The sequence below is a fragment of the Arachis stenosperma genome, chromosome 5 (assembly GCF_014773155.1).
Source record: "Arachis stenosperma cultivar V10309 chromosome 5, arast.V10309.gnm1.PFL2, whole genome shotgun sequence".
In the NCBI taxonomy this organism is placed as follows: Eukaryota; Viridiplantae; Streptophyta; class Magnoliopsida; order Fabales; family Fabaceae; genus Arachis; species Arachis stenosperma.
Genome location: NC_080381.1, coordinates 102,377,134 through 102,387,551, shown reverse-complemented (window position 1 = coordinate 102,387,551; position 10,418 = coordinate 102,377,134). Strand labels below are relative to the sequence as shown.

The following is a 10,418-nucleotide window of genomic DNA, read 5'->3' as shown; positions in this document are numbered from 1 at the left end:
GGAAGGGTCTGCCAAGAATGATGGTTTCATCCATGCACTTCCCAGTCTCTAGGACTATGAAATCAGCAGGGATGTAATGGTTTTCAATCTTCACCAAAACATCCTCTACAAGTCCATGAGCTTGTTTTCTTGAGTTGTCTGCCATTTCTAATGAGATTCTTGCAGCTTGCACCTCAAAGATCCCTAGCTTCTCCATTACAGAGAGAGGCATGAGGTTTACACTTGACCCTAAGTCACACAGAGCCTTCTTGAAGGTCATGGTGCCTATGGTACAAGGTATTGAAAACTTCCCAGGATCTTGTCTCTTTTGAGATAATTTCTGCCTAGACAAGTCATCCAGTTCTTTGGTGAGCAAAGGAGGTTCATTCTCCCAAGTCTCATTTCCAAATAACTTGTCATTTAGCTTCATGATTGCTCCAAGGTATTTAGCAACTTGATCTTCAGTGACATACTCATCCTCTTCAGAGGAAGAATACTCATCAGAGCTCATGAAAGGCAGAAGTAAGTCCAATGGAATCTCTATGGTCTCATTTTGAGCCTCAGATTCCCATGGTTCCTCATTAGGGAACTCATTGGAGGTTAGTGCACGCCCATTGAGGTCTTCCTCAGTGGCGTTCACTTCCTCTCCTTCCTCTCCAAATTCGGCCATGTTGATGGCCTTGCACTCTCCTTTTGGATTTTCTTCTATATTGCTTGGGAGAGTACTAGGAGGGAGTTCAGTAATTTTCTTGCTCAGCCGTCCCACTTGTGCCTCCAAATTCCTAATGGAGGACCTTGTTTCAGTCATGAAATTTTGAGTGGTTTTGATTAGATCAGAGACCATGGTTGCTAAGTCAGAGGGGTTCTGCTTAGAATTCTCTGTCTGTTGCTGAGAAGATGATGGAAAAGGCTTGCCATTGCTAAACCTGTTTCTTCCACCATTATTGTTGTTGAAACCTTGTTGAGGTCTCTGTTGATCCTTCCATGAGAAATTTGGGTGATTTCTCTATGAAGAATTATAGGTGTTTCCATAGGGTTCTCCTAGGTAATTCACCTCTTCCATTGAAGGGTTCTCAGGATCATAGGCTTCTTCTTCAGATGAAGAGATCCTCTAGCAGAGCTATCCAAAGACATCTTGGATACTTCAGAGAGACCATCATAGAAAATACCTATGATGCTCCATTCAGAAAGCATGTCAGAAGGACATTTTCTGATCAATTGTTTGTATCTTTCCCAAGCTTCATAGAGGGATTCTCCATCCTTCTGTCTGAAGGTTTGGACTTCCACTCTAAGCTTACTCAATTTTTGAGGTGGAAAGAACTTTGCCAAGAAGGCATTGACTAGCTTTTCCCATGAGTCTAGGCTTTCTTTAGGTTGTGAGTCCAACCATGTCCTAGCTCTGTCTCTTACAGCAAAAGGGAATAGCATAAGTCTGTAGACCTCAGGGTCAACCCCATTAGTCTTGACAGTGTCACAGATTTGCAAGAACTCAGCCAAAAACTGATGAGGATCTTCCAATGGATGTCCATGGAACTTGCAATTCTATTGCATTAGAGAAACTAATTGAGGCTTAAGCTCAAAGTTGTTTGCTCCAATGGCAGGGATAGAGATGCTTCTCCCATAAAAGTCGGGAGTAGGTGCAGTAAAGTCACCCAGCACCTTCCTTGCATTGTTGGCGTTGTTGTTGTTCTCGGCTGCCATGTCTTCTTCTTCTCTGAAGGTTTCTGTTAGGTCCTTGGAGAGTTGTGCCTTAGCTTCTCTTAGCTTTCGCTTCAAGGTCCTTTCAGGTTCAGGGTCAGCTTCAACAAGAATGCCTTTGTCTTTGTTCCTGCTCATATGAAAGAGAAGAGAACAAGAAAATGTGGAATCCTCTATGTCACAGTATAGGGATTCCTTGAGGTGTCAGAGGAACAGAAAAATAGAAGAAAGAGGTAGAAGAATTCGAACTTAGTGAGATAGAGTTCGAATTGTGCATTGAGGAGGAGTGGTACTCCATAAATAGAAGGATGTGAGAAGAGGGAAAGAAATTTCGAAAATTAAGTTAAAAAGATTTTAAAAACATTTTGAAAAACTTTAATTTGATTTTCGAAAAACAAGAGTGAGAAAGAGATCAAGTGATTTTTTTGAAAAAGATTTTGAAAGTAGAAGTCAAAAAGATTTGATTGAAAACTATTTTGAAAAAGATGAGGTTAAGAAGATATGATTGGTTTTAAAAAGGATATGATTGAGAAAATATGATTTGAAAATAATTTTAAAAAGATTTGATTTTAGAAATTATTGACTTGCCTAACAAGAAAAGATATGATTCAAACATTAAACCTTTCTCAACAGAAAAGGCAACATACTTGAAATGTTGAATCAAATCATTAATTGGTAGCAAGTATCTTTGAAAAAGGAAAGAAATTGATTTTGAAAACATTTGATTGAAAAGATATGATTTGAAAAAGATTTGATTTTGAAAAACTTTGAAAACTTGAAAAAAAATTGATTTGAAAACAAAATCCTCCCCCTTGTGCCATCCTGGCATTAAACACCCAGAATGGTGCACATTCTGGCGTTTAACGCCCAATGCACTACCCTTTTGGGCGTTAAACGCCCAACCAGGCACCCTGGCTGGCGTTTAAACGCCAGTCTGTCCTTCTTTACTGGGCGTTTTGAACGCCCAGCTTTTTCTGTGTAATTCCTCTGCAGTATGTTCTGAATCTTCAATTCTCTGTATTATTGACTTGAAAAGACACAAATTAAAAATATTTTTGGATTTTTAATAATAAGGAATAATCAAAATGCATTAAAATCAAATGACAATGCATGCAAGACACCAAACTTAGCAGTTTGTATACTGCTGACACTAACAAAATGAGAATGCATATGAGACATATAAACACTCAAGTCAAGAGAATTAAAAATCAGAGCAATAAAATCATCAAGAACAACCTGAAGATTAATGAAGACACATGCATGAATGCAAAAAGAACAGAAACATGCAATTGACACCAAACTTAACATGAGACTCTAGACTCAAACAAGAAACATAAAATATTTTTGGTTTTTATGATTTTGTAATTTTTTTTTTGTGCTTTTTCGAAAATTATATGGAAGAGAAAATAAAGGTATCAAAATTTTTAATGAGAATTCCAGGAATCATGCAATGTTAGTCTAAAGCTTTAGTCTAAAGGAATTAGACATGGCTAGCCAAGCTTCAGCAAGACATTGCATTCAAGAGCTAAATTGATGAGAATCAATCAGCTTTGGTGATGATAAGAACATCACCTTGAAACACTAGAATTCATTCTTAAGAACTCTGAAGAAAAATACCTAATCTAAGCAACAAGATGAACCGTCAGTTGTCCATACACAAAACAATCCCCGGCAACGGCGCCAAAAACTTGATGTGCGAAATTGTGATCACTACAACTTCGCACAACTAACCAGCAAGTGCAATGGGTCGTCCAAGTAATAAACCTTACGCGAGTAAGGGTCGATCCCACGGAGATTGTTGGTATGAAGCAAGCTATGGTCACCTTGTAAATCTTAGTCAGGCAGACTCAAATGGGTATAGATGATGAATAAAATATAAAGATAAAGATAGAGATACTTATGTATGTCATTGGTGAGAGCTTCAGATAAGCATATGAAGATGCCTTCCCTTCCGTCTCTCTGCTTTCCTACTGTCTTCTTCCAATCCTTCTTACTCCTTTCCATGGCAAGCTTATGCAAGGGTTTCACCGTTGTCAGTGGCTACCTCCCATCCTCTCAGTGGAAATGTTCAACGCACCCTGTCACGGCACGGCTATCCATCTGTCGGTTCTCGGTCAGGCCGGAATAGAATCCAGTGATTCTTTTGCGTCTGTCACTAATGCCCCTCCTGCTAGGAGTTTAAAGCACGTCACAGTCATTCAATCATTGAATCCTACTCAGAATACTACAGACAAGGTTAGACCTTCCGGATTCTCTTGAATGCCGCCATCAGTTCTAGCCTATACCACGAAGATTCCGGTTAAAGAATCCAAGAGATATTCACCCAATCTAAGGTAGAACGGAGGTGGTTGTCAGTCACACGTTCATAGGTGAGAATGATGATGAGTGTCACAGATCATCACATTCATCAAGTTGAAGGACAAGTGATATCTTGGACAAAGAACAAGCGGAATTGAATAGAAGAACAATAGTAATTGCATTAATACTCGAGGTACAGCAGAGCTCCACACCTTAATCTATGGTGTGTAGAAACTCCACCGTTGAAAATACATAAGAACAAAAGTGATCATTGGTTTCGGCCCCAGAGAGGGAACCAGAAAAACCAAGATGAAAATACAATAGTAAAGGTCCTATATATAGAGAACTAGTAGCCTAGGATGTACAGAGATGAGTAAATGACATAAAAATCCACTTCCGGGCCCACTTGGTGTGTGCTTGGGCTGAGCAATGAAGCATTTTCGTGTAGAGACTCTTCTTGGAGTTAAACGCCAGCTTTTATGCCAGTTTGGGCGTTTAACTCCCATTTTGGTGCCAGTTCCGGCGTTTAACGCTGGGAAATCTGAAGGTGACTTTGAACGCCGGTTTGGGCCATCAAATCTTGGGCAAAGTATGGACTATCATATATTGCTGCAAAGCTCAGGATGTCTACTTTCCAACGCCGTTGAGAGCGCGCCAATTGGGCTTCTGTAGCTCCAGAAAATCCACTTCGAGTGCAGGGAGGTCAGAATCCAACAGCATCTGCAGTCCTTTTCAGTCTCTGAATCAGATTTTTGCTCAGGTCCCTCAATTTCAGCCAGAAAATACCTGAAATCACAGAAAAACACACAAACTCATAGTAAAGTCCAGAAAAGTGAATTTTAACTAAAAACTAATAAAAATATTCTAAAAACTAACTAAATCTTACTAAAAACATACTAAAAACAGTGCCAAAAAGCGTACAAATTATCCGCTCATCAGGCCTCCCAACACCAAACTTAGAGTTTGACTGTAGGGGCTCTCTTTGACTCTGTTTTGAGAGAAGTTCTTCATGCTTCCTCCCCATGGTGACAGAGGGATATCCTTGAGCCTTAAACACAAAGGATTCTTCATTCACTTGAATGATCAATTCTCCTCTGTCCACATCAATCACATCCTTTGCTGTGGCTAGGAAGGGTCTGCCAAGGATGATAGATTCATCCATGCACTTCCCAGTCTCTAGGACTATGAAATTAGCAGGGATGTAATGGTCTTCAACCTTTACCAGAACATCCTCTACAAGTCTATAAGCTTGTTTCTTTGAATTGTCTGTCATCTCTAGTGAGATTCTTGCAGCGTGTACCTCAAAGATCCCTAGCTTCTCCATTACAGAGAGAGGCATGAGGTTCACACTTGACCCTAGGTCACACAGAGCCTTCTTGAAGGTCATGGTGCCTATGGTACGAGGTATTAAAAACTTCCCAGGATCCTGTCTCTTTTAAGGTAATCTCTGCCTAGACAAGTCATCCAGTTTTTTGGTGAGCAAAGGAGGTTTATCCTCCCAAGTCTCATTACCAAATAACTTGTCATTTAGCTTCATGATTGCTCCAAGGTATTTAGCAACTTACTTCAGTGACATACTCATCCTCTTCAGAGGAAGAATACTCATCAGAGCTCATGAATGGCAGAAGTAAATCCATTGGAATCTCTAGGGTCTCAGTGTGAGCCTCAGATTCCCATGGTTCCTCATTAGGGAACTCATTGGAGGCCAGTGGACATCCATTGAGGTCTTCCTCAGTGGCGTTCATTGCCTCTCCCTCCTCTCCAAGTTCGGCCATGTTGATGGCCTTGCATTCTCCTTTTGGATTCTCTTCTGTATTGCTTGGAAGAGTACTAGGAGGGAGTTCAGCAACTTTCTTACTCAGCTATCCCACTTGTGCCTCAAAATTCCTAATGGAGGACCTTGTTTCAGTCATGAAACTTTGAGTGGTTTTGATTAGATCAGAGGCCATGGTTGCTAAGTCAGAGTGGCTCTGCTTAGAATCCTCTGTCTGTTGCTGAGAAGATGATGGAAAAGGCTTGCCATTGCTAAACCTGTTTCTTCCACCATTATTGTTGTTGAAACCTTGTTGGGGTCTCTGTTGATCCTTCCATGAGAGATTTGGATGATTTCTCCATGAAGAATTATAGGTGTTTCCATAGGGTTCTCCCATGTAATTCACCTTTTCCATTGAAGGGTTCTCAGGATCATAAGCTTCTTCTTCAGATGAAGCATCCTTAGTACTGCTTGGTGCATTTTGCATTCCAGACAAACTTTGAGAAATCAAATTGACTTGCTGAGTCAATATTTTGTTCTGAGCCAATATGGCATTCTGAGTATCAATCTCAAGAACTCCTTTCTTCTGATTTGTCCCATTGTTCACAGGATTCCTTTCAGAAGTGTACATGAATTGGTTATTTGCAACCATTTCAATTAGTTCTTGAGCTTCTGTAGGCGTCTTCTTCATATGAAGAGATCCTCCAGCAGAGCTATCCAAAGACATCTTGGACAGTTCAGACAGACCATCATAGAAGATACCTATGATGCTCCATTCAGAAAGCATGTCAGAAGGGCACTTTCTGATTAATTGTTTGTATCTTTCCCAAGCTTCATAGAGGGATTCTCCTTCCTTCTGTTTGAAGGTTTGGACTTCTACTCTACGCTTACTCAATTTTTGAGGTGGAAAGAACTTTGCCAAGAAGGCATTGACTAGCTTTCCCCAAGAGTTCAGGCTTTCTTTAGGTTGTGAGTCCAACCATATTCTAGCTCTGTCTCTTACAGCAAAAGGGAATAGCATAAGTCTATAGACCTCAGGGTCAACCCCATTAGTCTTGACAGTGTCACAGATTTGTAAGAATTCAGCTAAAAACTGATGAGGATCTTCCAATGGAAGTCCATGGAACTTGCAATTTTGTTGCATTAGAGAAACTAATTGAGGCTTAAGCTCAAAGTTGTTTGCTCCAATGGCAGGGACAGAGATGCTTCTCCCATAGAAGTCGGGAGTAGGTGCAGTAAAGTCACCCAGCACCTTCCTTGCATTGTTGGCATTGTTGTTGTTTTTGGCTGCCATGGGTTCTTCTTCTTTGAAGATTTCTGTTAGGTCCTCTATAGAGAGTTGTGCCTTAGCTTCTCTTAGCTTTTGCTTCAAGGTCCTTTCAGGTTCAGGGTCAGCCTCAACAAGAATGCTTTTGTCTTTGCTCCTACTCATATGAAAGAGAAGAGAACAAGAAAATATGGAATCCTCTATGTCACAGTATATAGATTCCTTGAGGTGTCAGAGGAAAAGAAAAATAGAAGGAAGAAGTAGAAGAATTCGAACTTATCAAGAGAGATGGAGTTCGAATTGTTCATTGAGGAATAGTGTTAGTCCATAAATAGAAGGATGTGAGAAGAGGGGAAGAAAGTTTCGAAAATTAAATAAAAGATTTTAAAAACATTTTGAAAATTTGATTGATAATTTTCGAAAATTAAAAGTGGGAAAGAAATCAAGTGATTTTTGAAAAAGATTTTGAGATTAGAAATTAAAAAGATATAATTGAAAACTATTTTGAAAAAGATATGATTAAAAAGATATGAGTTAAAAGTTATGGTTTTAAAAAGATGTGATTGAGAAGATATGATTTGAAAAACAATTTTAAAAAAAGATTTGATTTTAAAAAAATTAAAGACTTGGCTAACAAGAAAAGATATGATTCAAACATTAAACCTTTCTCAACAGAAAAGGCAACTTACTTGAAATGTTGAATCAAATTATTAATTGATAGCAAGTATTTTTGAAAATGGAAAGAAATTGATTTTGAAAAAGATTTGATTGAAAAGATATGATTTGAAAAAGATTTGATTTTGAAAAATTTTGAAAACTTGAAAAAAAATTTGAATTAAAAACAGAATCTTCCCTCTTGTGCCATCCTGGCGTTAAACGCCCAGAATGGTGCACATTCTGGCGTTTAACGCCCAAAGCACTACCCTTTTGGGTGTTAAACGCCCAGCCAGGCACCCTGGCTGGCGTTTAAATGCCAGTTTGCCCTTCTTCACTGGGCGTTTTGAACGCCCAGCTTTTTCTGTATAATTCCTCTGCTGAATGTTCTGAATCTTCAATTCTCTGTATTATTGACTTGAAAAGACACAAATTAAAAAAATTTTGGATTTTTAATAATGAGGAATAATCAAAATGCAACTAAAATCAAATAACAATGCATGCAAGACACCAAACTTAGCAGTTTGTATACTACTGACACTAACAACATGAGAATGCACATGAGAAAACAACAAAACACTCAAGTCAATAGAATTCAAAGATCAAAACAAGGAAATCATCAAGAACAAATTGAAGATTAATGAAGACACATGAATGAATGCAAGAAGAACAGAAACATGCAATTGACACCAAACTTAAAATGAGACACTAGACTCAACAAGAAACATACAATATTTTTGGTTTTTATGATTTTGTAATTCTTTTGGATTTTTTGAAAATTAAGTGGAAAAGAAAATAATGGTATCAAAATTCTTAATGAGAATTCCAGGAATCATGCAATGTTAGTCTAAAGCTTCAGTCTAAAGAAATTAGACATGGCTAGCCAAGCTTCAGCAGGACATTGCATTCAAGAGCTAAATTGATGAGAATCAATCAGCTTTGGTGATGATAAGAACATCACCTTGAAACACTAGAATTCATTCTTAAGAACTCTGAAGAAAAATACCTAATCTAAGAAACAAGATGAACCGTCAGTTGTCCATACTCGAAACAATCCCCGGCAACGGCGCCAAAAACTTGGTGCACAAAATTGTGATCACTACTTTTCACAACTTAAATAATCCCTGGTAATGAATCCAAAAACTTGGTGCTCAATACCATGGTATAAACACAACTTCGCACAACTAACCAGCAAGTGCACTGGGTCGTCCAAGTAATAAACCTTACGCGAGTAAGAGTCGATCCCACGGAGATTGTTGGTATGAAGCAAGCTATGGTCACCTTGTAAATCTTAGTCAGGCAGACTCAAATGGTTATGGATGATATATGAATAAAACATAAAGATAAAGATAGAGATACTTATGTAATTCATTGGTGAGAACTTCAGATAAGCGAATGGAGATGCTTTGTCCCTTCCGTCTCTCTGCTTTCCTACTGTCTTCAACCAATCCTTCTTACTCCTTTCCATGGCAAGCTGTATGTTGGGCATCACCGTTGTCAGTGGCTACAATCCCGTCCTCTCAGTGAAAATGTTCAACGCACCCTGTCACGGCACGACTATTCATCTGTCCGTCCTCAATCAGGTTGGAGTAGAATCCATTGATTCTTTTGCGTCTGTCACTAACGCCCAGCCTTCAGGAGTTTGAAGCTCGTCACAGTAATTCAATCATTGAATCCTACTCAGAATACCACAGACAAGGCTTAGACCTTCCGGATTCTCTTGAATGCCGCCATCAATTCTAGCTTATACCACGAAGATTCCGGTTAAAGAATCCAAGAGATAAACATTCAAGCCTTGTTTGCTTGTAGAACGGGAGTGGTTGTCAGGCACGCGTTCATAAGTGAGAATGATGATGAGCGTCACATAATCATCACATTCATCAAGTTCTTGAGAGCGAATGAATATCTTGGAATAAGAACAAGCTAAATTGAATAGAAGAACAATAGTAATTGCATTAATACTCGAGGTACAGCAGAGCTCCACACCTTAATCTAGGGTGTGTAGAAACTCCACCGTTGAAAATACATAAGAACAAGGTCTAGGCATGGCCGAATGGCCAGCCTCCCAAAGAGGGTTCAATCATAAAAACATGATCAAAAGATTCCAAATGATCAAGGATCCAAAGATTCAAAGATCTAAAGATGATAAATACAATAGCAAAAGGTCTTATTAATAGAGAACTAGTAGCTTAAGGTTTACAGAGATGAGTAAATGAAAGAAAAATCCACTTCCGGGCCCACTTGGTGTGTGCTTAGGCTGAGCATTGAAGCATTTTCGTGTAGAGACTTCTCTTGGAGTTAAACGCCAGCTTTTGTGCCAGTTTGGGCGTTTAACTCCCATTCTTGTGCCAGTTCCGGCGTTTAACGCCGGGCATTCTTGAGCTGATTTGGAACGCCGGTTTGGGCCATCAACTCTAGGGAAAAGTATGGACTATTATACATTTCTGGAAAGCCCAGGATGTCTACTTTCCAACACCGTTGAGAGCGCGCCAATTGGGCTTCTGTAGCTCCAGAAAATCCACTTCGAGTGCAGGGTGGTCAGAATCCAACAGCATCTGCAGTCCTTTTCAGTCTCTGAATCAGATTTTTGCTCAGGTCCCTCAATTTCAGCCAGAAAATACCTGAAATCACAGAAAAACACACAAACTCATAGTAAAGTCCAGAAAAGTGAATTTTAACTAAAAATTAATAAAAATATAATAAAAACTAACTAAAACATACTGAAAACATACTAAAAACAATGCCAAAAAGCGTATAAATTATCCGCTC

The 10,418-nt window shown here is 39.1% G+C and overlaps 1 non-coding gene across 1 annotated transcript; it reads left to right on the top strand.

Annotated features, from left to right (window-relative positions):
- Positions 1-1,167: 1,167 nt before the first annotated feature.
- On the top strand, positions 1,168-1,275 carry LOC130984886 (small nucleolar RNA R71). The gene has a single exon (XR_009088791.1). It is a non-coding gene; the product is annotated as a small nucleolar RNA R71 (small nucleolar RNA).
- The last annotated feature ends 9,143 nt before the right edge of the window (positions 1,276-10,418 follow it).